General features: G+C 32.4%; 1 pseudogene across 2 annotated transcripts; it reads left to right on the top strand.

Annotated features, from left to right (window-relative positions):
- Positions 1 to 8,947: 8,947 nt before the first annotated feature.
- Positions 8,948 to 13,601, top strand: LOC149147190 (cytochrome P450 86A2 pseudogene; annotated as a pseudogene). Of its 2 annotated transcripts, XR_016262465.1 has the most exons (3): positions 8,948 to 9,197; positions 9,583 to 9,651; positions 11,479 to 13,601. The product of XR_016262465.1 is annotated as a cytochrome P450 86A2 pseudogene, transcript variant X1 (transcript). The 2 variants fall into 2 exon arrangements; XR_016262466.1 differs by lacking the exon at positions 9,583 to 9,651.
- Positions 13,602 to 22,831: the final 9,230 nt, after the last annotated feature.

Genomic DNA, 22,831 nt, shown 5'->3' with positions numbered 1-22,831 from the left:
GGAGGCTTTAGTACAGCAAATCCCACGAGAAATCTGGCCACAATTAAGCCCTTCTGACTGGTACTCATAATTACAATATGGATGCTTTTGTCAGAAAGCCCATGTGAATCGTCAGAATACTGTCAATCCAGGGAATCTATCTCTTTTATACAACATTTCGTCCGAGGCTTTTGTGTATATCCTGCGGACAATCATTGGTTTCCCTAGAACAATCTGATACTGTACTTTGGTTAAAACAAGCGATTCCAAATGTTCTCTCATGTATTCTTCTAGTGAATTATTATAAGGTAATGACCTGTAAGTTGACCATTCACCTTCTGTCATTTCATTAACAGTTTTGTAAACGGGGTGAATGCAATATGTAAGGCATTGCTCAATTCATGGTTTGCAATGGTTCTTACAATACTGTTCATGCCATACTGGGTCCATTTCGGTTCTGCTCACACCATAATCAATCCACCAATCTCTGAACCATTTACATTGTTGATATCCTTGATAATGGCCAATGGTATTGAACTTTAATTTGGTGTAGTGAGTTCCTACCTTGTCGTCTACGTTGAGGAAGTCCCACCAGAGTTGTTTGTATTCTGCAAAATTGTACACTGTATCTGGAAAAATGATCTTTGGGTCATTTCTTGGCCATCTAGCAGCAGGTTGAGTCCGAACATGTCCAGGCTCATTCCAAAGATCTCTTGTCCTGTAGATGCAAACATATCTTTCATGTATGCTTGTACTGGGTCCTCCATGATACCAGATAGTGGCAATATCATGAAAATTTTGTTCCAAAGCTTGTTGTGCAATGTCAGCATCTCTCCTTGCTTTATCATATATCATGTCATGAATCCACCTGCTTCCCTTAGGGTACACTTTCCGTTCTGGGACAAAGTGTTGGATGTCAGTGTGAGGTTGCAAGTTGGCATCCAATACTTTTGTATTTCGAAATTGCCAGGTGGGTTTCCAATTTCTTTTGTATTCTTCCCAATCTTGGTTATCTGGGACAGTCCTTAGCAACTCCTGTTTCTGATTTTGATCCCATTCTGTGATTATCATCATGACATGGTTATGTTCTTGTGTTTCAATATATTCCCTGCTAAGAAAATTAGGGAAGCTGTTTTCTGCACCTCTAATGTGTTCCACTTGGAAATCAAAGTTTGCAAAAAGAGCTTGCCATCTGGCAAACTTTGCTTCTCCGACCTTCTTAATATCCTTTGTTAACACCTTCTGTAAAGTTGATGCATCAGTTCATAATAAAAAGGATTTATTAATAAGATAAACCTCAAACTTACTGGTGCAATTCCATGTTTCCTTGACTTATTTTTCGATTGTGGAGTAGTTCTGCTCGGCTGGATTCCATACTCCAGATGCAAATTGAACTATTTGTTCGTCCCTTCCAACCTTTTGCTTTAAAACTCCACCCCATCCGATATTACTTGCGTCTGATTCTACAATTTTATATGCAAGATCATCAGCAACATATAAAATGGGCAAAGATTTTACCTTAGCCTTAATGTTCTGGACTGCTTTTGTATGGACTTCTATCCACTCTGGAGGATTCTTCTTCAATCTCTTATTTAAAATTCTCCTGTCAGTTGCACAGTCTTGATAAAAATTGCTAACATAGTTGAGGCAGCCTAAGAACCTTTGCAGTTGGTTCTTATCTGTGATGATGTCCGGAAATTTATCTGCAAACTCTAGTGCATGTTTCTGCAAAGAAATCTGCCCATTGCAGATTGTGTGGCCCAAAAATTTGATAGTGGTTTGGAAAACCTCTATCTTCTTTTTACTAAGCACCAAACCATTGTGCTTAACTAAATTCTTAAATATATTTACATGCTTAAAGTGCTCCTGAATATTTTTGGAAAATATTAATACATCATCAATATATACAATAAGCCAGTCAAAATATGGCTTAAAAATATTGTCCATTACCTTTTGAAATTTTGATGGCGCATTCTTGAGACCAAAAGGCATGACATTCCATTCATAATGTCCTGCTGGTATGCTGAAGGCAGTTTTGAATTTATCTTTCTCAGAAATGGGAACTTGCCAAAATCCTATTTTCAAGTCAAACTTGGAAAAAATCTTAGCTCCAGCTATCCTTCTGATTAAGTCTCCTTTATGTGGAATGGGATAGGTATCGTCTGCTAAGACTGAATTCAGAGGTTTATAATTGATTACTAGCCTCGGGATACCTCTGATCTGCTCAGCTCTTTTGTTCACATAGAACCCATAATAGTTCCAAGGACTATTTGATTCTCTGATCAATTTTCTGCTAAGAAGCTGTTGAATTTCTTTTTCGCAAAGATCTCTGTATTCTTTGCTCATGGGAATAGCTCTGCTCTTACAAGGCTTACCAGCATATCCTTCCTTGTAAGGGAGCTCGACTGTGTGCTTCTTCCTATGCCAAAAAGCATTAGGTTCTTCAGAGCAGCATTCATCTTCTATCTGCTTTTTCAAATCTCCAATCTTGCTTTTCACCTGGGGCAGTTTGAGTTGTTCTTCTATTCTAAGAGTAGATTTCAGATCTTTCAAATCTGACAATCTAGCTTCAGCTCTGTCCAGATTCTGCACAGTTTGTACCATTGTGGAGATTCTTGGATTAGAAATATAAGGAAGCTCAATCTTCTTCCTTGTCCCTTTAGATGTGGGAACTGATATAAAATATCCAGCTTTTCCTCCTTTGAGTCTGAGTGACCCATGAGGTTCTACTGCTGCTAGAAAAACATTGCCAAGTATGCAGTCTACTGGGATGTCAGCTACTGCAAATTTCAAATATACACAGTGAGTATCAAAACAGAGAGAGGCTTTGGGTACCTCATATTGGAGCTTCTTGTTACCCAGACCTACTACTTTCCTTTCTGCAGCAACCCAATATTTTGCTGGAATATTCTTCATGTTGAGGATATTAATATCTGCTCCTGAGTCCAGAAGAGCAATCATTTCAAACATTTGCCCTTTTATGCAGATATTTACCTTAACATGATGTTGCTGGTAGGAGATAGTTAATAACCTCATATCTCTGAATCCAAAATTTGGATCCTTCATTCCTTCGGCAACTTGGACTTCTTGATTACTGCTAAATTGAGCAGTATCCCATGGCTGGTCATTATCTTCTTCTTCTTTTGCTGCTTGTTTACCTTTCTTCAATTCTGCAATCTGAGCCTTCATTGCAGAAATTTCTGTCTTGAGATAGTGGATCTCTCGACTTACTTCTCCAAGAGTAAGTGATCTTACTGTCAGGTTTTTGATGATGCCTTTGAAATGATTTTGTGTTTCTTTCATATGAAGCATCAACAAATAAAGACTTCTTACCTGAGTCTTTTGAAGCTTTGGATTTTAACTGGTCCATGAATGCTTCAGTCAGGCGATTTTTCATTTCTCCATCCTCCATGGCTCGGATCTGGGATAGAATCTTCAGCTCATCTTCTTCTGTTGCGGCCATGAGAACTTTTTCTTTCTGGGGCTTGAAGCTTTCCCCTTCTTTACTGGAGTCACTATAAGATTTTGAGTTAGAATCATAGTGAATTTGACATGCGCATTCTTCAGATTCAGAACATAAGCATTCTGAGAAATCAGAATTTGAGTGTTGTTGTATATGTGCATGGAGTTCTTCTGTAGAGGAAGAACTAAAAGAGTCATAGGAAGATTCTTCTATCTGATGCTGCTGAGCTATGTCTCTGATGACAACATTTGGGCAGTGTTCTGTCTTATGTGTGTGAGAACCACATTTCATACATATCATTGGTCCTCTTCCTTCCTACTTGACTTGTTTTCCTTTCTGAACAAAGGCTTCAAATTTCTTGCCTCTGTTTCGCTTTGACTCTTCGCCTTCTGGACATCTGGAGGAAGTATGTCCAGTTTTTCCACATAGCCAACAAGTAATCTTATTCCACTTTTCTTGTTTTGTGGAATGCAGATGTATATCTGAAGGATTATAATAATGTGTTTTTGGAATATATTTATAATATCCCTTTTTCTTTTTGGAAGTTTGTCCTTGACTCTGCTTGGGATATTTCCTTCTGTCCTTTGGATAATTTCTTCTGTTTTTGTAGAAAGTTTCTTTAAACTCTCTTTTTTCTCTTTTCTTAGCTTTTCTCCTTTTTACCAAAGGATCATCTGCTGTCAATCCATACTTATTGCAGATGGACTTTTTATCTGGTAATCTGGAAAGTTTTTCTAGAGATTTATTTACCTTCGAGCTGGTACAAAGACTTATCAGTGTTTTTGTAATGTGAGCATATATCTCACCCCATGTGTATGACTCGAAAGGTAATTGGAAGACTTCTTGCATTCTGATGTAATCTACAAATCTGGATGGCAAGGCTGCAAGATATACCTGTTTCCATAACAGGTTCTTTGAGTCTTTGACTTCATAAATTCTTTGCATCCAGTCTCTGTGGAAGTCTTCGTACTGGGACATTTTATGGCACTTTAGGTTCATGAGGATAACCTCATTCTTGTCTGCAAGTTCTGTTTCGCTACCACACCAATGTTCTAGGATCATTGATGTCAAGGCTCCTATCATATTGCTGGTAACGGTGCCATCGAGATTATGTATGACATCTCCTTTTTCATCTTTAAGAACTTCTTCTTCCATTGTTGTTATGAGCTTAGGAGATGATTCTGTCTGCCACCACCTGAGGAGTGTCCCTATAAAACACTAAATAATAGTTCTTCAAGCATCAATTTCACTTTTTCCTCTAAGACACATGAGCTTATATTCTATATACATCATATCAATCATTTGCCTGATTTTGCCAACACTCATGTTATCTATATTCCACTCTCTGTGGGAATTTGGGAAAAAGGTATGTGCTTCAGGAAGCTTTCCTTTTCCTTCAATATCAGGTGCTGGGTACCTGGTGAATCTATGCTCAAGAGGTTCATAAATGGGAAAGATCTGTGTATTATGATCTTTTTGTTCTTTCCCTTTTTCTTCTTCTTCATCCTTAAATAAGGATGCAATGGTTATTTTTTCTGCAGCCTCAGATTCTGAAGATGTGGCTACTTCTTTGGGAAATAATGCTGGAAACCTATTGATTGGCTTAATAGGAATCTGAATCTTTATATTTCTTTTCACAAGAAAAGAGTTAGGGATTGGTTTTTCTACCATTGACAGATTCATTTTTTCAACTTTATTTGTCAAACCAGTTATAGGATTTTTAGTTGAGTCCAGATGATCAACTAATTTTCCTTCTACTTCTTCTATCTTGGATAAAGATTCTCTTGCATAAGAACGAATAAGACTAGAATCAAATTGTACATTATTCAGACATTTATTTACATTATTAATTGATACTTGGACAGTATCAATTTGTTCCTTGACCTCTGTTGATTTTGCTGCAGTTATTTCTAAGCCTTTTAATGCAGTGTTTGTCCAGTTTAGCTGTTCACTAGCCTTCTGTATTCTTCCATCAATTCCTAGAACATTGTCATCTTTCTGTACCATTGGAATGGCCTTGGCTGCGTTTTGGTTTTCTCCGATAACAATTCCTTTGAAAGGAGGAAATGTTGAAGGAGTTTCAACTTTTGTTCCATCTAGTGCAGTCCAAGCATGTTTATTTGCTGAAGTACTTGTGGAACTGGTAAAAACATTTAATGGAGAAATATTATCTTTCCAAGAGTAGAAAGATATCCATGTGTTATTCATTTCCATAAAACGTTTCCAGTCTTCAGCTAATTCTTTTTTCTCTCTTGGAGTATAATGCTTATTAAACTCATCAGCCTGGGGATTGGTGTACAAATCCCAGTTTAGCATGGCTTTCATCCATTTTGCACTAATATTAGATTTCAGGCATCCATCCATGAGAGAGAAAAATTTGTGTATTTCCATTACTGCAGGCTTTTTGCAGTCATCAGGAACTAGGCGAAATCTGCAATCTAGAATCAGGCGATTTACCTATTCAAGGTGTCCTAGACCATATCTGGGTTTGGCTGGTCTCATTAGACACATCATCTCAGTCAGCCTTGGGTCTTCTCCTTCTAATGTAACAATTTCATGCATCATAAGTACATGATCAGCATCCTGCTCATGTGGGAAAGGAATGTCTGAGCACTTGGGATTTGGGCATGAATTAACAGATGTTGAAGGAGGAGCTATGCCAGTTCTGGGATTATGGTTTGAATGGATTGCAGTTTCTGCCAAAGTAGGCAGATTAATACTTTCTTGGCACTCAGGACATTTGACTTCTAAAGAGGAAAAATTTACAAGTTGTGCTAATTCATACAAAGGATTATGTCTACAAGAAGATGAAATAGAACAAGCAGTATCTACAGTGGAAGGATCTCTGTAATATTTAGACTGTTTACAGGCAATCTCAATTCTTCGACGGTCAATAGTGGATCTTCTGGGAAAAGATATGACTGCAGAAGATGAATTTTCTGTGATATCAGCGGAGGTAATTTTCTTTGGTATGAGAGGCTTAGGATTGTTCACCACCCAGTGTTCTGGAAATGTTAAGTCTTCCCATCTGATAGTTTGGTGTTCTATTTTCTGATTTTTGGGATCAGTCAGAACAACAATACTGGATTTGGAATCTCGACTGGGAGTATGGCGGATGGCTGGCCATAGCGTATTGGTGTGACGAAAACAGGCCTTGGTCTGTATGGCTATATTGTTTCTCTTTTTGTGCATATCGAAACCAGTGGTTTGGATCTGGAGCTGTAAGATCTGATCAATGGTTTCATCAAATGTATAGACAGAGAAATTTGGGTAACAGTGAAAATAGATTGGGCCATTAGACAAAGGAGCAACTATTCCGCCTACTAAGGAATCAATATACTTATTATGCATCAGATCGCGGACAATAGCTAACACAAAAGTATGTAATCCTTTATGGATTAAAGGATTGATTCCTATTTGTATACATCCTAAGTGCAAATAATTTGTCTTTAGTCTCTTGGCCTCTGTCTGTAACTCTTTTGGATTTAACAGAGAAATGGTTTGAATACTATCAGCATTTTCTTGAATCTGGCTCACAGACTCTTTAATGCTAATTCTAGTAGCTACTTTTAAATGGAAAACAGAAAGATCACTATATACTTCTGAGGGAGCTATAGCAAGTAGTTCCCATCGGGCAGAAGGCTGGGGTTCTTCATATTCAAGTTCGGCAGAATTTAGGACACGACTGGAACTTGCTGCAAACATATCCATTAAAGGATTTTCTTCAGCCTTAGAATCTCTCTCTTCTAGTTCTCGGTAAGAAATTGATTTTCGGGGAGGGTCCATTCTTTTAATGAGTATAAGATTTAGAATACCGACCTCTTGAACAAGACGTTACTGGCTCTGATACCAATTTTAAGTAGGGGCTTTTGGTCACAAGCTTGCTACAGTGGTGCTATAGTGCCGCGCGCTTCGCGCGCTATGCTGTTGTTGCTTTCTCTTATGACTTGGCCTTGCTCTGCCTCTTCGATTATCTCTGATAACTGACTCCTGGTGAACCAGTAGTAAACCTACTCATAACTTTAATATTAAATATTGACAAATTATTTTTTCAAATTTAAGTTTATATATTAAAAAAATTAGAGATGTTTACACATTTTTATAGTGTTTTTTATATGGAATTTCAAATATTAATTATTTTATATTTTTAAATCTATGTTTACTTTTTCAAGTTCATCTAATATAATTATGAAATTATCATGCAAAATATCAAATAACAAATAATAATTGTGTAAATATATGTTTAATATTTAATAGGATTATGAAATTATCATCTAAATTATCAAATAATAAATATATTCATTACTGTGGATAAATGATGCCCACAGAGTTACATCAACCATATTTATTAATGTGATTGTAATGTTCTATATTTTTTTGACATCATTGAGTAGTGTTTATTATTCCAAGATAAATATGATCTGAGTAATAGACAAAATGTTTTTTTGGGGGATAATATACTTTCTAGTTTTAAATGCATTTTAAAATGCTTAAACAGATAGATTCAAGACCCTAAAAAACCTCGAAGACACTTAAACTTTACATATTAAACAATTTAAACTTCTGATTCTTAAAATTTCTATCAAATTTTGATTAAAATTTCTAAAAAAAAATACTCTAGAAAATATCATTTTGTCTATTAATTATACTATACCTAACTATTTTTATTTGATAACAAATTTTAAATGTTACCAAAATCTAATTTCAAATTAACTGCTATTTGATTTAACTATTATTATTTAATTTTCACTCGGCTCTTAAATTTTCCAAAATTTATAATATCAAATTTAGTAAATACCCGAATTATTGTTTAACTTCACTAGTCTATGATCAAATTAATTGTGGTTTATAAATATATGTTAATATAATTTAAAAAAAATGAGAGTTAGATCAATAAATAATATGAAAAGAAAATATAACGATTGAACATAATTTTTAATTACCCAAAAAGGCAAACCGTTGAAGCGAGATCAGAGAACTTAATGAGCAGTTAGTAAAAAGTCCCAAACTAATACTCTGATGGATGTTCAAAACTAATTCGCCATTACAGTTGAAAATAATTTTAGTTACAGAGAAATCAATCATGCATTAATAATTCTTCAACCGTATTTGATGACGTAGAAGGTTTCAGAGATTATTAACCCAATCTCTCGTAATTTTTGAAATTGTCTAAGGAATTATTAACGTAATCTGTATATAATAGTATTAAATTTGAGGAATTATTAACGTAATCTGTATATAATAGTATTAAATTTGAGGAATTATTAACGTAATCTGTATATGATAGTATTAAATTTGGTTTACGGTTAACCAATTTTTAAAGCTTTGAAATTTTGTGAGAGTGGGTGAGAAATTGTGGGGTGAAGTAAACATTGGGCGCTGCGAAAGCCGGCGACCGTCCGACCAACTTCCCCCACGCATTTCTCATCTTCCTCCCAACGACATCAATAATTACTTGAATAGACAGTGAGGGAAAGGACTTTCTGGATACTACCTAAGAAGGAAGCAGAGTATGTATTGCGATTGCAATAGTAAGGTCAAATCCCACGATATTTGTGCCTGACAAACACGGCTCTGCAGTCTATATATGCCTGCGAGGAGTTATTCAGGAGATATGCAGCTTCATGATCGTTTCATTTTTCCCAGGTCCTCAGCTTCCATTAATCTGCAAGATTCTGTGTGAAATTGTTGTATTGAAGCAGCCATCAAGAAGGGAATATCTGCAACATATAGATCAAGTTCAAAGACGGCAGAGGTTTGAGATATAATTTATTAGTTGATGAGTATTATCGTTTAGTGTTTTTTTTAGGAGAATATGTATTTGTTTTTATGAATTTTTTCATTTTTGTTTTGAAAATTTTTTGTCCTTTGTTTTGAGAATGAATCATATTAATTGGTAAGAAATTTCCAAATATTTATTATAGATCACAAAAATCTAAAATCTAAAATATATATGTGATTCAGTCATTTATGATTTTTGATAAATATTTTCTTTTTTCCGGCTTTAGGTTTTTCATTCTGTTTTTTCCTTTAAAATTATTTTTATTTTGGATTGAGCTTGACTTTGATCTTCTTTTGCATCAATTGGAATATTTTGGATTGAGCTTGACTTTGATCTTCTTTTGCATCAATTGGAACAGATAACAAATGGTGTTTTACCAGGATGTTCTGAACTAGAGTTGGCTTTTTGTGGTGAAGACAGGGAGAAGGTTAGCTAACTTCATTTTTCCTCATTATGGTGTCACTGAACAGGTTTTTCTTTCCATTTTTTTTAATTTGTTAGCAAGAGTCAAAGAGAATCTGCGTAAACTTTAGGTTAGTTGAAGAAAGTAGGGATTGATGCTCAACAATGTTTATAGGTCAGATTCAGAGAGAATCTGAGAGAACCCTAGGTAAGTTGAAGAAAGTAGGGATTGATGCTCAATAATGTTTATATGTGTGAGTGCTGTTTTGTTTTCAATTAATTTCTGTATATAAAGCCATGGCCTTCATTTGTTTATATGTGTAAGTGCAGTTTTGTTTTCAATTACCTGTTGTGTGTGTAAAGCCATGGCCTCCATTAGAAACATTTGACTTTATTTTTCTAATAAAACTCTTGACTTTATTTTTCTAATAAAACTCTTAAGCTCAATAGAAAAAAGTCAGGCAGGTGTGTGAACGTATGTGTCAATTCAGGGATTTTTTAAGTTTCATAAACGAATGGATTAACTTATTATCATTTTTGCGGGACATGTCACTTTTGTGAGGATTATTTCGTTGATTTTTAGTTAATAGTTATTTTTATATTTTATAATTTTGTTTTTAAGGAATTATTTATTATTTTTATATTTGATGATGATATGATTTTGTTTTTAAAGAATTATTTATTATTTTTTTAAGAATTATTTATTATTTTTATATTTGATGATGATGATTTTGTTTTTAAAGAATTATTTACTATTTTTTAAGGAATTATTTATTATTTTTATATTTGATGATGATGATGATGATGATTTTGTTTTTAAAGAATTATTTATTATTTTTTTAGGAATTATTTATTATTTTTATATTTGATGTGGTGATGATGATGATGATGATGATGATGATGATGATGATGATGATGATGATGATGATGATGATGATGATGATGATGATGATGATGATGAAATATATATTTGAGTTTTTAAGAAATTATTGAAATTTAACCATAGGGATATTATTTTAGTTAATTGAATTGGAGTGAAAAAGATAATAATCATTTTTTTTTTTATTATTTGAGATAAATTTAATTAATAAAGATAAATAATAATTTAAAGTATTAAATAAATTAAGAATATTTTTTTAATATTAAAAATGGATTAATTAAGTAGATAAGTGTGTTTATTTTGAAATAGAGTTTAGAATTTTAATTTAATTATTAGTAATTATTAGGTGGATGGTAAAAATTTAAGCTCTAGGGAATATTCTATGATATTTTTAATAGTAGTTACAAATCAAATATTGAGATTTATTTTAAAAGTATTTATTCTCTTTATGCATTTTTAATTAAATTGATTAAGAGAAAAAAAACATAATATAAATGTATGGCTTATGAATTTTGAGGCATGTGATATTAGTAAGCTTTAATATTAATCCATGATATTGAAACAGATTCTATTTACAGTTTAAGAATTTTTATGATAAAATAATGATAAATCTCCATAATTAAAAATTTTGTTACATAATTTTTAAAATGTGTATATGTTTAATTCATATATTATTGTATATGTATGGACAACTTGTTATTATTGTGAATATAATTTTTTGAATATTTATGTTATGTGGAAATTTATAAATATAAATTTCCACACGTCATAAATATCCAAAACTACATTCACAATCATATATTATTTCTATTTATAATTAATAATTAAATAAAATTGATAATTTAAATAATTTTTATAATTATTTTTATTTTTACTACATGAAATGAGTGTTTTAATGTTTATGGATATTTACTAACTATTTACTTTAAATTTAAATTACTATACTGATAAGTATCACCATTCTGTAACCAGGAGGAACACCATTCTGAAATCAGTACCAGGAAAAACTTCTACCAGTTCAGTTTTGAAGGGGCTTCACAGGTTACTGAGAGGACAGATAGAGAAGGCACACTGTTACAACAATGGAGGTTTCTACATGGATATTGCTATTTGGTGCAATAGTGGCATATGTGGCATGGTATTTAAAGCTGGCAGGTCCTTTGACAGGCCCCAAGGTGTGGCCAGTGGTGGGAAGCCTGCCAGAACTGCTGCAAAACAGTACAAGGCTGCATGATTGGTTTTCAGAAAATCTCCAAAGAACTGGAGGAACGTACCAAACTTGTACATGTGCCATCCCCTTCCTTGCAAGAAAACAAGGGCTTGTGACGGTAACATCCAATGTGAAAAATATAGAGCATATGCTGCGCACACATTTTGACAACTATCCAAAAGGGCCACAGTGGCAAGCAGCATTTCATGACCTGTTGGGGGATGGTATCTTCAACAGTGATGGGGAAATATGGTTGGTGCAGAGGAAGACTGCAGCCTTAGAGTTCACCACAAGGACTCTAAGAAATGCCATGGCTAGATGGGTCACCAGATCAATTAAGGACAGACTATTGCCTATCCTGGCACAGGCTCAAGAACTACACAGATCTGTTGATTTGCAGGATCTTCTGCTCAGACTTACGTTTGACAATATCTGTGGTCTAGCATTTGGCATGGACCCAGAGACATTGTCCCCAGGTCTTCCTCTTAATCCCTTTGCCATTGCATTTGACAATGCCACTGAGGCCACTCTGCAGCGTTTTATACTTCCTAAAACGATATGGAAGATTAGACAAATGTTGGGTTGTGGCATGGAGGTTGAACTTAGCCAAAGCGTTGCCAAAATTGACAAATACTTGTCTGAGATTATTAGAATGAGGAGACTTGAGTTTTCTCTTCAGTCCCAGGGATCCAGAGCTGGAGATGAAGTAAAAATTTCTCAACAACAACAGCCACGTGATGATTTGTTGTCCAGGTTTATGAAGAAGAAGGATGGAGATGGTAAGGCCTACTCGGATTCGTTTCTGCAACATGTCGCCCTGAATTTCATACTTGCTGGCAGGGATACTTCTTCTGTGGCCATGAGCTGGTTCTTCTGGTTGTTAATCCAGAATCCCCGGGTTGAGGACAATATTGTTGGAGAACTTTCTGAGGTTTTAACCAAAAGTAGGGGCCATGATCCTTCAAAGTGGATTGAGAAGCCCCTGGAGTTTGAAGAGGTTGATGAATTGGTTTACCTAAAGGCTGCACTTACTGAGACTCTGAGGCTCTACCCTTCTGTTCCAGAGGACTCCAAATATGTTCTCAAGGATGACACGCTACCAGATGGCACATTTGTTCCAGGGGGGAGTTCTATAACTTATGCAATCTATGCAGTGGGCAGGATGGAATCCGTATGGGGGCCTGATTGCTTAGAGTTCAAGCCTGAAAGATGGATGAAAAATGGCAGGTTTGAACCTCCTGAGCACGCTTATAAGTTCCTTGCATTCAATGCAGGGCCTCGGATCTGCTTGGGCAAGGACTTGGCCTATTTGCAGATGAAAACTATCGTTGCTGGGATTCTACTGCGCCATCGAATTTCATTGGATCCCAGTACTCCTATTGAGCAAAAAATGTCACTCACGCTATTTATGAAGTATGGCCTCCGAGTGTTCATTGAACCAAGGAATCTTTGTGCTTGATAGAGGATATATTTGAATTATGGACTCCACATTTGCAATACCATAGCTTCAAATATTTATACTTGTTACTATCGTCAACGGTTAGGGTGGCTACATAGCTTAGCTAGATGGTTGAACTGTGCAAAGTAATTGCAGTAGAATAAGGGTACTAGTTTGTTGTTCGAGTGGATGTCAATCCAAGCTTGCATTCAAACTTATTATTTGTGTAGGGGTAATGGGTAGGATGAATAGTCAGTAGTATTATCAGGATATCTATTTGTAGCGATTAAGATTGAAGGAGCTAAGCCTCTTTATCCTAAAAAAAGACGAGTGGGATACCATTCACAGGTAAATAGCTTTAGTAGTAATTGCAGGTTGTATATGTTGTATATTCCATGCAAGACTTATTTAAGTAAAAAAAAATGGTATATAAATGCCTTTTCATGATTTTGTATGTTTTATTCAACTTGTTTCTCCTTTATTTCACTCCTAATCTACTGCTCAAGTCACTTATATTTTGACCATAGAACATTATTTTCTCAATCATTCTAAATGTTTCCCTGATGAAATATGCCTTTGAAAAACCATAATGCAAAAATCAATATGGCCAAACCATTTACCAACACTGTATATTCTATGGTATTGCTTCGTTGCAAAAAGAGAAACAATATGAAGTCCACACCCTAATGTAGTTATCCAAACTTAAACAATATGTTAATGTTTATTTAGAACTATCTATTAAATCATAGCATTTTGAACATGAAAATGTGTGGCAAAAAGAATAAAGTAAATTTTAAGAACTGAATTATGATTGTTTTGAGACAGCAAAAAATTATTAGATTTTGAAAAATGTTTATCCAGAATACATTTTTTAAGTATATTTTTGACACTTTAAATTTTCTTATATGTTATGTATGAACAATTTTTTTTTTAAATGTTACTTATTTTCATATTCATTTTGAAAAGCGTTGATGAGAAATCAACCCTATTTTTAGAGGGTTTATTTTTGACACTTTAAATTTTCTAATGTATTAGGTGTGGATAATTTATTTTCTAATGTATTAAGAGTGGATAATTTTTTTAAAATTTTGGTAATTTTCATGTGGATTTTGAAAAATATAACATTTTTTAAGGAATATTTTTGACACTTTAAATTTCTTATGTCCTAAGTATACACATTTTTTAAAAATGTTGATTATTTAACCATTTTTCAAGTTGTTTTATTCCCAAACAAAAAATAAAAAAACATTAGAACATTCACATAAAAAAAACAACAAAAAAAAATAAAAAAATAATAATTAAATAAAAATATATATTAAAACCTAACAAACTTAAAAAAACATGGAGAAAAACAAATTAAAACAAAATTAATTAATATATGATAAAAATTAAAAAATATATATTAAAAAAAACCAAAAAACAAAGGTTTAAAAAAAAGATATTAGATACTTTAAATTAAAAATAAAGATAAAAAAATTAAAAAGACATATCAAAAATAATAAAAACATTAAAAAAATTAAAATAAAACATTCAAATAAAAGTTTAACAAAAATACACTAAAAACATTTTTAAAAAATAAAATAAAAATAAACATTTAAAAACATTAAATTATAGATTATAAATTAAAATTTTGTGGTCCATTAGGCCTAGGGGTGGAGGGTCGATTTTCAGAATCAACCCTGCCACGGGTGGGGGAGTAGGGGTCTGCATGCAGTCCTGCACCCCCCACCCTCGCGGCCGAACAGGCCCAAGGGTTGAGGGCCACTAGATTTTAATTTTTTTAATTTTTATTTTTTTTTATGTTTTTTTTTTTTAAATTGTTTTAGATTTGTTTTTTTGTTTTATTATTATTATTATTATTTTTATTTTTTTAATGTTTATTTATATAATTATTTTTATTATTTAATATAGTTTTTTTTGGTTATTTTTTTCTTAAATTATGTATTTTTTGGAAACATTTTCTTTATATATATATATATATATATATATATATAGATATAATTTTTTTTTGTTTTTTAAATATATTTTCTCAAAATGTTATCATTTCATCTTGATTTTTTTTTTTTTTAATGTTTTTTTTCTCTATATAGATTACCATGGTTTTAATTTGTTTATATTTTAATATATTTTTTTATTTACTTGTTATTAATTTTTTTAATTTTATGTTTGTTTTAGTTTTTATTTTTCTAAATATTTTAATTTTTGTTTTCTCTTTATTTATTTATTTTTTAATAAATATTTTTATTTACTTACTATTTTTCAAACTTTATGTGTTTTTTTTGTTTTTATTTTTTCAATGTTTTAAATTTTATTTTCTTTTGTATTTTGTATTTTTATTTATTTATTATTTTGGTTTATTTTATTTTTTCTTGTAGGGTTTGTGTCGATTCTTGACTTGCAACTTCATCCCACTATGTGTTATTTTGATAGTTGATTTTAAAGTTTTCATTAAAACTTGTTGAGTCTATCTCCACAATATGTTAATTTCATGTTTGGTTTTTAAGCTTTCATTACAATGGGTCAGTTCGCTTACACAGGGTGTCAATTTGATGGTTGTTTTTTAAATTTTTGTTGCAATATGTCAAGTTGTCTTAGGCTAAGATTTTAAAAATGTTATACTTTTATCATTTGAAAAAAAAATTACTCTTGGTATAATGACTCTTTCATTCACGTATTCATTTAAAAAAAATAGTCATAGAAAATTTTCATAATACCTTGGCTTAAATATGTTGAAAAATTAGGGTTTTATGTAGTTATGATCTTTGGTTTTAATTCCATGGTTGAAAAATTGTCAAAATTTGAAGGGTTTTCTAAGTCATGATATTTTATATTTAACACCATAGCTTAAAATTGTTGAAATTTTAAAGTTTTTCAAAGATGTGATGTTTTATCTTTAATGACATGCTTGAAAATGATTGGAATTTTAAGGTTTTTCGGAGTCATGATATTTTATCTTAACATCATTGTTAAAAAATGTTGAAAATTTACCTCGAAAAAAAAAACATTACAACACCAACATTTTTTTCTTTCACCATGTTTTTTGCAAAAAAAATTTGGTTTTTATTAGCTTTCATTGCAATTTTTTAAAATTGTTGAAAAGTTACCCAAAAAAAATGTTATTCTGCCATCAACATTTTTCGTTTTTGGGTTGTTTTCCATGTTTTTTTGTGGTTTTTTAGCTATAGTTCTCCTTTTAAGATTACAATTCTCGTTTCATAGTTTACATTGTTAAAGGAGAAAATTTATATGGTTTCTTTACCTTAAACATTATCTTAAAGTTTATTTCTAATTATCTAGTAAATTAAAACATTTTGGATATGAAAATGTCTCAATTCCAAATTCTTTATTGTTTTTTGATAGAGATTTTTTATAAATTTAAGAATAAGATTTATTACAAAATTCCAAATTCTTTATTGTTGTGTGGGAGGGAGTTTTTATAAATTTAGGAATAAGATTTATTACAAAACTTATTTACTTTCACGTAATATGAAAAGGTGTAATTTTTATGCATATATTTATAGCTATTTATATTGTAAGATATATATATTCTTTTCTAATTTAGTTTGTTGAACGGTTTGAGTGAACACTCCACTCATCATCAGGGCTACAAAGTTTTTATGTCTTAATGATGGGTGGAGTGTTCACGTTGGACAAACTAAGCACAATTATTTTCCAAAAACTCATCTTATTTTCCAAATTCTTTATTGTTTTGTCACGGGAAGATTTTATAAATTTAGGAATAAGATTTATTACAAAACTTATTTACTTCCACGTAATATAAAAATTTGTATTTTTTATGCATATATATATATATATATATATATATATATTCTAATTTAGTTTGTTGAATGTTTTGAGTGAACACTCCACCCATCATCAAGGATACAAAGTTTTTATGTTTTAATGATGGGTGGAGTGTTCACGTTGGACAAACTAAACAATTATTTTCCAAAAACGCGTCTTACAAAATGTCTAATTCTTTTATGTTTAACCTGAAATTGACGTTGATATATTTAAATATAATATTAATAACAAAAAAATAGATTTAGACACATGACATTTTAAAATAATAATAACCCCCAATAAAATATTTCAATGTTTATTTTAAATATAATATTATTTATATCACTTTTATATAGGAAATGTAATTTAAAAAAATTAATAATAAAACAATATTTTAATATTGACCATAAATAAAATATTTCAATACCTATTTCTAAGTGAAGTATTTTATCAATTTTTATATACAGGAAGTAACTGAAAGTAAAACTTTATACATCCAACATAAGGGAGAGATAAGTTTAAAGGATCTCAATTTTGGCTTATTTGGTGATTTATACATTTTTTTGTGAGATAACAATATTTTGTTTTTTGAATTGCATTTTTGAATGCATAAATGAATTCAGTGCTTTTAAAAACCCCCATAATGTCTAGGTTTGTAGAGTCTCAACAACTCAAATCTATAATGTTAACAAATTAAAACCCCTACACTGCCTAGTATTGTAGAGTCTCAGCAACTCAAAACTATAATTTCAACAAACTAGACTCTCTCTCTCTCTCTCTCTCTCTCTCTCTCTCTCTCTATATATATATATATATATATATATAACTCAAGAGATTTGAGTTAAAAATGCCAAATCATTCTCTATCCATCAACTAAATAATGTTACCCATATATGCTATTTCAAGATAGACAATCTAACTAGATTGCACAATTAATAACTTAGCAAATATCTCAATGCAATACCAATCTAGGAAGATCTAGTGGGAGAATGTCTTTCGAACCATGTAAAACTCACCAACTCCTAAATATGGGAACAACTAAGAGTTACATACTCCCACACTCCCCCTTTACCGAGGAAAATTTTAAGAATATGATACTTATCATATAGTTTATAAATGGAGACAAATATTGTATGTCCATTTTAGGATATGATATTTATCATATAGTTTATAAATGAAGGAAAACATTGTATGTCCATTTTGAGAGAGGAGAATCATCCAAATTTTTCATTGAAAAATATGCCAACTATTTGAATAATTCCCTATTTATAGAAGTCATTAGGCAATTTTTTATTAATTTTTTTACATTGGATGTATATTTATAACTCGTGTTTCTTGTGTTGAGAAATTATTGTCACTATTAATTTTCTTGATGTTACATTTAATATGCATATTCTATTGCAATTTACTTTGTTTATAATTATAGTCTTACTTGTTTATAATTATAGTCTTACATGTGTACATTTCAATGGAAAATATCAATATAGATTTGGACACCCATGGACATTGCCATGAATACTATTATGAAATAATTGAATTTGGAAAAGTACCCCAACACAACTCCCAATTGAAGTGCTAATGGAAGCATATTGTCATGTTGAATTTACACGTAAATGATGATGCGCAATATACCTTTATAGCACACTACTTTGTACCAACTATCATTCAATAATGTCAAATTAGCATATAGTAATAATGATCCATCAACTGGCATGGATATTCCACTAGACAGTTTGTCATAATAGGTCTGCTACAATTATACTTAAAAATTCAAAATCTACACTATGAGGGCTTATTTCTATTTAGATTTCGGGATCCGTAAATTACTATTTGTTGTATACGCATGAAAATTATAATTGTGCATAAAATAGTGAACACTGAAATAAAAACTCAAAAACTACGATTGACACAAAATACAACCTGGTAAACCCTTTCAAGAGAAGACCCAATGGAAAGGTGAGGCCTCTATGCTCTCTTTCTCTAAATAGAAAATTGTTGCAATTACAAAAAAGTAAGGCTTGTGGTATGTGGGCTACTATAGTGCACAAATCCTCTTTGCATACTCTCTCCATACCCCTCTTGGCTACTCTGCTAGTCTATGGAACATTTTTCTCTCGAAAGAATGAAACCCCTTTTCCTCCTAGTGGCCCAATTATTAATGAGATAAAAGAATTAGCTCTTTTTGTCACTTGACTGACCTAGTTTTAACCATTTTATCTTTTATAAAGCCATCATAACCATAATTTTTCATACTTTTTCCATCATCCATACATACAAATTCTATCAAATCTACCAAGGTTACAGGCAAGTATTTTTAAAGGTAATATTTCCATTTATTTTATTGTTTTATATAATTTCTCTATAAAATCAAATTAAAATGTAAAATTTGCAAGATTTGAAACGATATGTAGATGCTTTCCAGTTCTAGAGAAAATTTGTAGGTTGGCATACCTCAAGAAACAACTCAGCAAAACCAATGAAGAGAGAATTTGGCAAAATGTATTAAAATGGTTATCCACCTAGCAAGTGCACCCAAAAGGTAATTGTGCCATCCCTACAAATGAGTTAATGTGTTAATCAATAGGAAAATTAGTGACAAATTACATCACAAATTCATGAGGCATCGTGGTAGAGCACCGTGGAATTGTGACATGGCATTGGAAAATGTAGCTAGGTTCGATATTCATAATTATTGTTGTACTTGTATCATTTTTATTTTATGTAAAACGTAAGAAGAAGAAGAAAAAAAGAATTTTTATTATTATTTCATTAGTTAGGCATGTTCTTCATGCTTTTAGGATTTGTTGCCTCAAAGAGTCAAAGTCCTATTTGAACTTCTTGTAAAGAAAAATGAAAAAGAATTTTTGAAAATGTAATTTGGGTAAATTCACCTCAAGAAGCCAAATCAATCCTCCTAGATGTCAAGTCGGCTCACTTACAGGATGTATATTTTCACATATGAAAAAAACTATATATTGGCATGTGTCCTCCACAAAATGGAAAACAATTCGGGCTTTCTGTGATGTGTTTTGAGGCAAAAAATATGTAAAGTTCTGAATTTATATTCTAAAAAGAAGTGAAAGTTTCTTGGGCTATAGAAGATTTGAAACAAGTGAGAGTTTCCTGGGCTATAGAAGATTTGAAACAAATGCGAGTTCCCTGTGGTATATGAGGTTTTGTGGCTGAGACTGGTATGTTCTCCTCTGATTGAAATTGATGGATTATATCATGATGAAGCTGAATTTTGAGGACTAGACTTGGCTTCTTAGAGGTTGGATTTGACCCTCGCTTGGAGAGCCTACATCTTGTATTCTTTTTTTCTTGTGATCTTCTTTAGTTATATTTTGGTAATTGTTTAATGAAATAAGAGAACATAATAATAATAATAAAGCCAAAAAATTCACAAGTGATTATCATGATAGAGAAATTAACCATAATTCATAAGCCTATTGAATTCTCAACACATGGCACCGTGGCAAGAATCATAGCATTGTGGTAGAGGATCGAGCGTAGAGAATGGAGAACAATATTTGATTCATGCTTACAGTGGTCAACATTTTGATATCCAAGATCCATACATTGTTACACAACAAATCTCTGAGTCTCATACTATGTTCTGGATTATAGCACCAAAAATGTGAGTCATCATTATCTCATTCCAAATTATAGCAATAGGATTCTAAATTTTGTTATTGTTTTAAACTCTATAAGCACTATAGTTTCGCTCATAAGAAACAAGAAGACAAAAGTTAATATTTATGGTATGAATTCTATGTTTTTAATATAGTGTTGACAAATAGAAATTCCCTACCAAATGTTGGAAGGATGGAAAGGTGTTGGAAAAATGTTCCACCTGAAACCAAGGGATTGCCACCTGGTCAAAGCCCCAATTAGACCCTTTTCTAGTTGGTGTAGTGTCTCCCATTGATATGTAGGCCCAACTACCACTAAGAAAAAGATTGCTCCTTGAAAGGAGACTTTCGTTCAAGCTCTTCTAACACCTAAATGTGGTCTTAGGCTATTATGAAAAAAATAGAGAAAGATAACCTATCTCTATTCTAATCCTAACTTATCTCAATTGGGATAAGAAAGTAGTTTCATATTCCAATTGAGAGCATATAAAATGAACGCAATTGAATATGAAATTTGAAGTTGAATTATCAGATTACAAAAACGGTTCATATAACTTGGTAAATGTTGACACGTAATCATCAAGATTGGGTGAATAAGTGTAACTGATGTAAATAAATAATAAGAAATATGAATAGTCACCAGGAGATGAAGTGAATAGTCCCCCCCTCATGTATATAATAAAGATCAACCTGAATGAATAAATATGAATTGATTTGGAGGAGTTACTGCCTGGTTTGACATGGTATCAGAGCCAACTCCCAAAATTATGTTTGTGTAACTCCTGGTGTCAGTTTCTGCCTATGTTCTGCCTATTTTGTAGAATTCACACCTGCCCATTTGACCGAATTCAGTTTCCCATATATACGTTACCCCTTGCTCTAATGTGCAGCCAACTCTCATATAATCTGTGGTATGAATCCTGCTCCACCTGCTATTCACCATTATTCTCGCTACTCCTTGTATTGTGTTGAAACGCTATCAATGAATTTCATAAACATCTAAACGCTGCTCTCTCCCTCACCACGTTGCTCCCTCCATTTCAATGAATTTCATAAACATCTGAACGCTGCTGACTTTGTTTTTGACATAACTCACCCTGTAACTCTGGCTGGTTTTCACCCCAGCCTCGACATCCGGTTTCTTCTGAGCATCCATGGCCAACTCTGCCTCATATTGCTCCATCGTGGACTGAACAAACTATGTTGTAGGATGCAAGGGCATGCGTATGAGTACTAATCAAAGTGACTCGTTCTGGTAAGCGGCCGCAGGGGATGGAAGCGTTAATATGTGATTTCACTGCCAAAACTCGCAGCCCTAAAGCTTGCATGACTAACTAAGAATATCCAGTGCGGGTGACATCTATATATGAATTAGTTCTACTCCAAGCACACATTACTTCTGCTAATATATTTATATGTACAAGCAATCATAACAAACACATTGCTTTTTCTTTAGTGTTTTTGGCCTCTTGATTTGCGTCCCCAGAAGAATTGAAGACTGAGAGACAAAAAAAGAAAGAGATGTAATTTTCAATAATAAAAAAAAGTATGCAGTCAAGGTGTAAAGCATAGGATTTGAGCTTTCATGCAAGTTATGGTATCTTGGTACTAGCGGGATGATATTGCCTATTATATTTCTCTTGAATTGCAACCATATTGTAATACAAAAAAAATGGTGCTATTCTATATGGATAGAATATAGTTTTGTTCTTTGTATATTAAATCAATTTCTTAAGGAAGAATAAGGTTGTATTATTTTGAAGCACATTTTGCCAGCAAAAGTTTTTTTTTATAGTATGCATTCAATCATATCTATTGTGGGAATATTTCTCACTGGCAAGGAGAACTATCCTCAGTGGTCCCAGATGATAAAACACACCCTCATTTTCATTGAGTTGTGGAAAGGAGTTTATATTGGAGTCGAAGACAAAGAGCCAAAACAACCTACCTCAGACAAAGAGTTCACCATTTGGGAAAATAAGAACAACAAAGCCTATGCATTAATTGCAGCATCTGTAAGTGAAGAGGTGAGTCACCATATTTCACCATTTTCAACTGCTTTCGAAGCCTTACAAAAGCTGAAAGAACTCTATGACTCACATTCTGCACTTGAAGTTGTTCAACTCATGATTAAACTCTTCACTCTTGAATTGCAAAATAATGATCCTCTTGCTCTTGCATCCGAAGTAAAATCTATAATGCATGATATCAAAGCCACTAAGGTTGAATTGGATATTCCTCTTATCACTTTTCTCAAGGCAC

The sequence above is a fragment of the Pinus tabuliformis genome, chromosome 9, assembly GCF_031772625.1.
Source record: "Pinus tabuliformis cultivar Carrire ecotype Pingquan chromosome 9, CPIR1, whole genome shotgun sequence".
NCBI classification, from domain to species: Eukaryota; Viridiplantae; Streptophyta; class Pinopsida; order Pinales; family Pinaceae; genus Pinus; species Pinus tabuliformis.
This window is presented reverse-complemented; position numbering and strand designations above follow the sequence as displayed.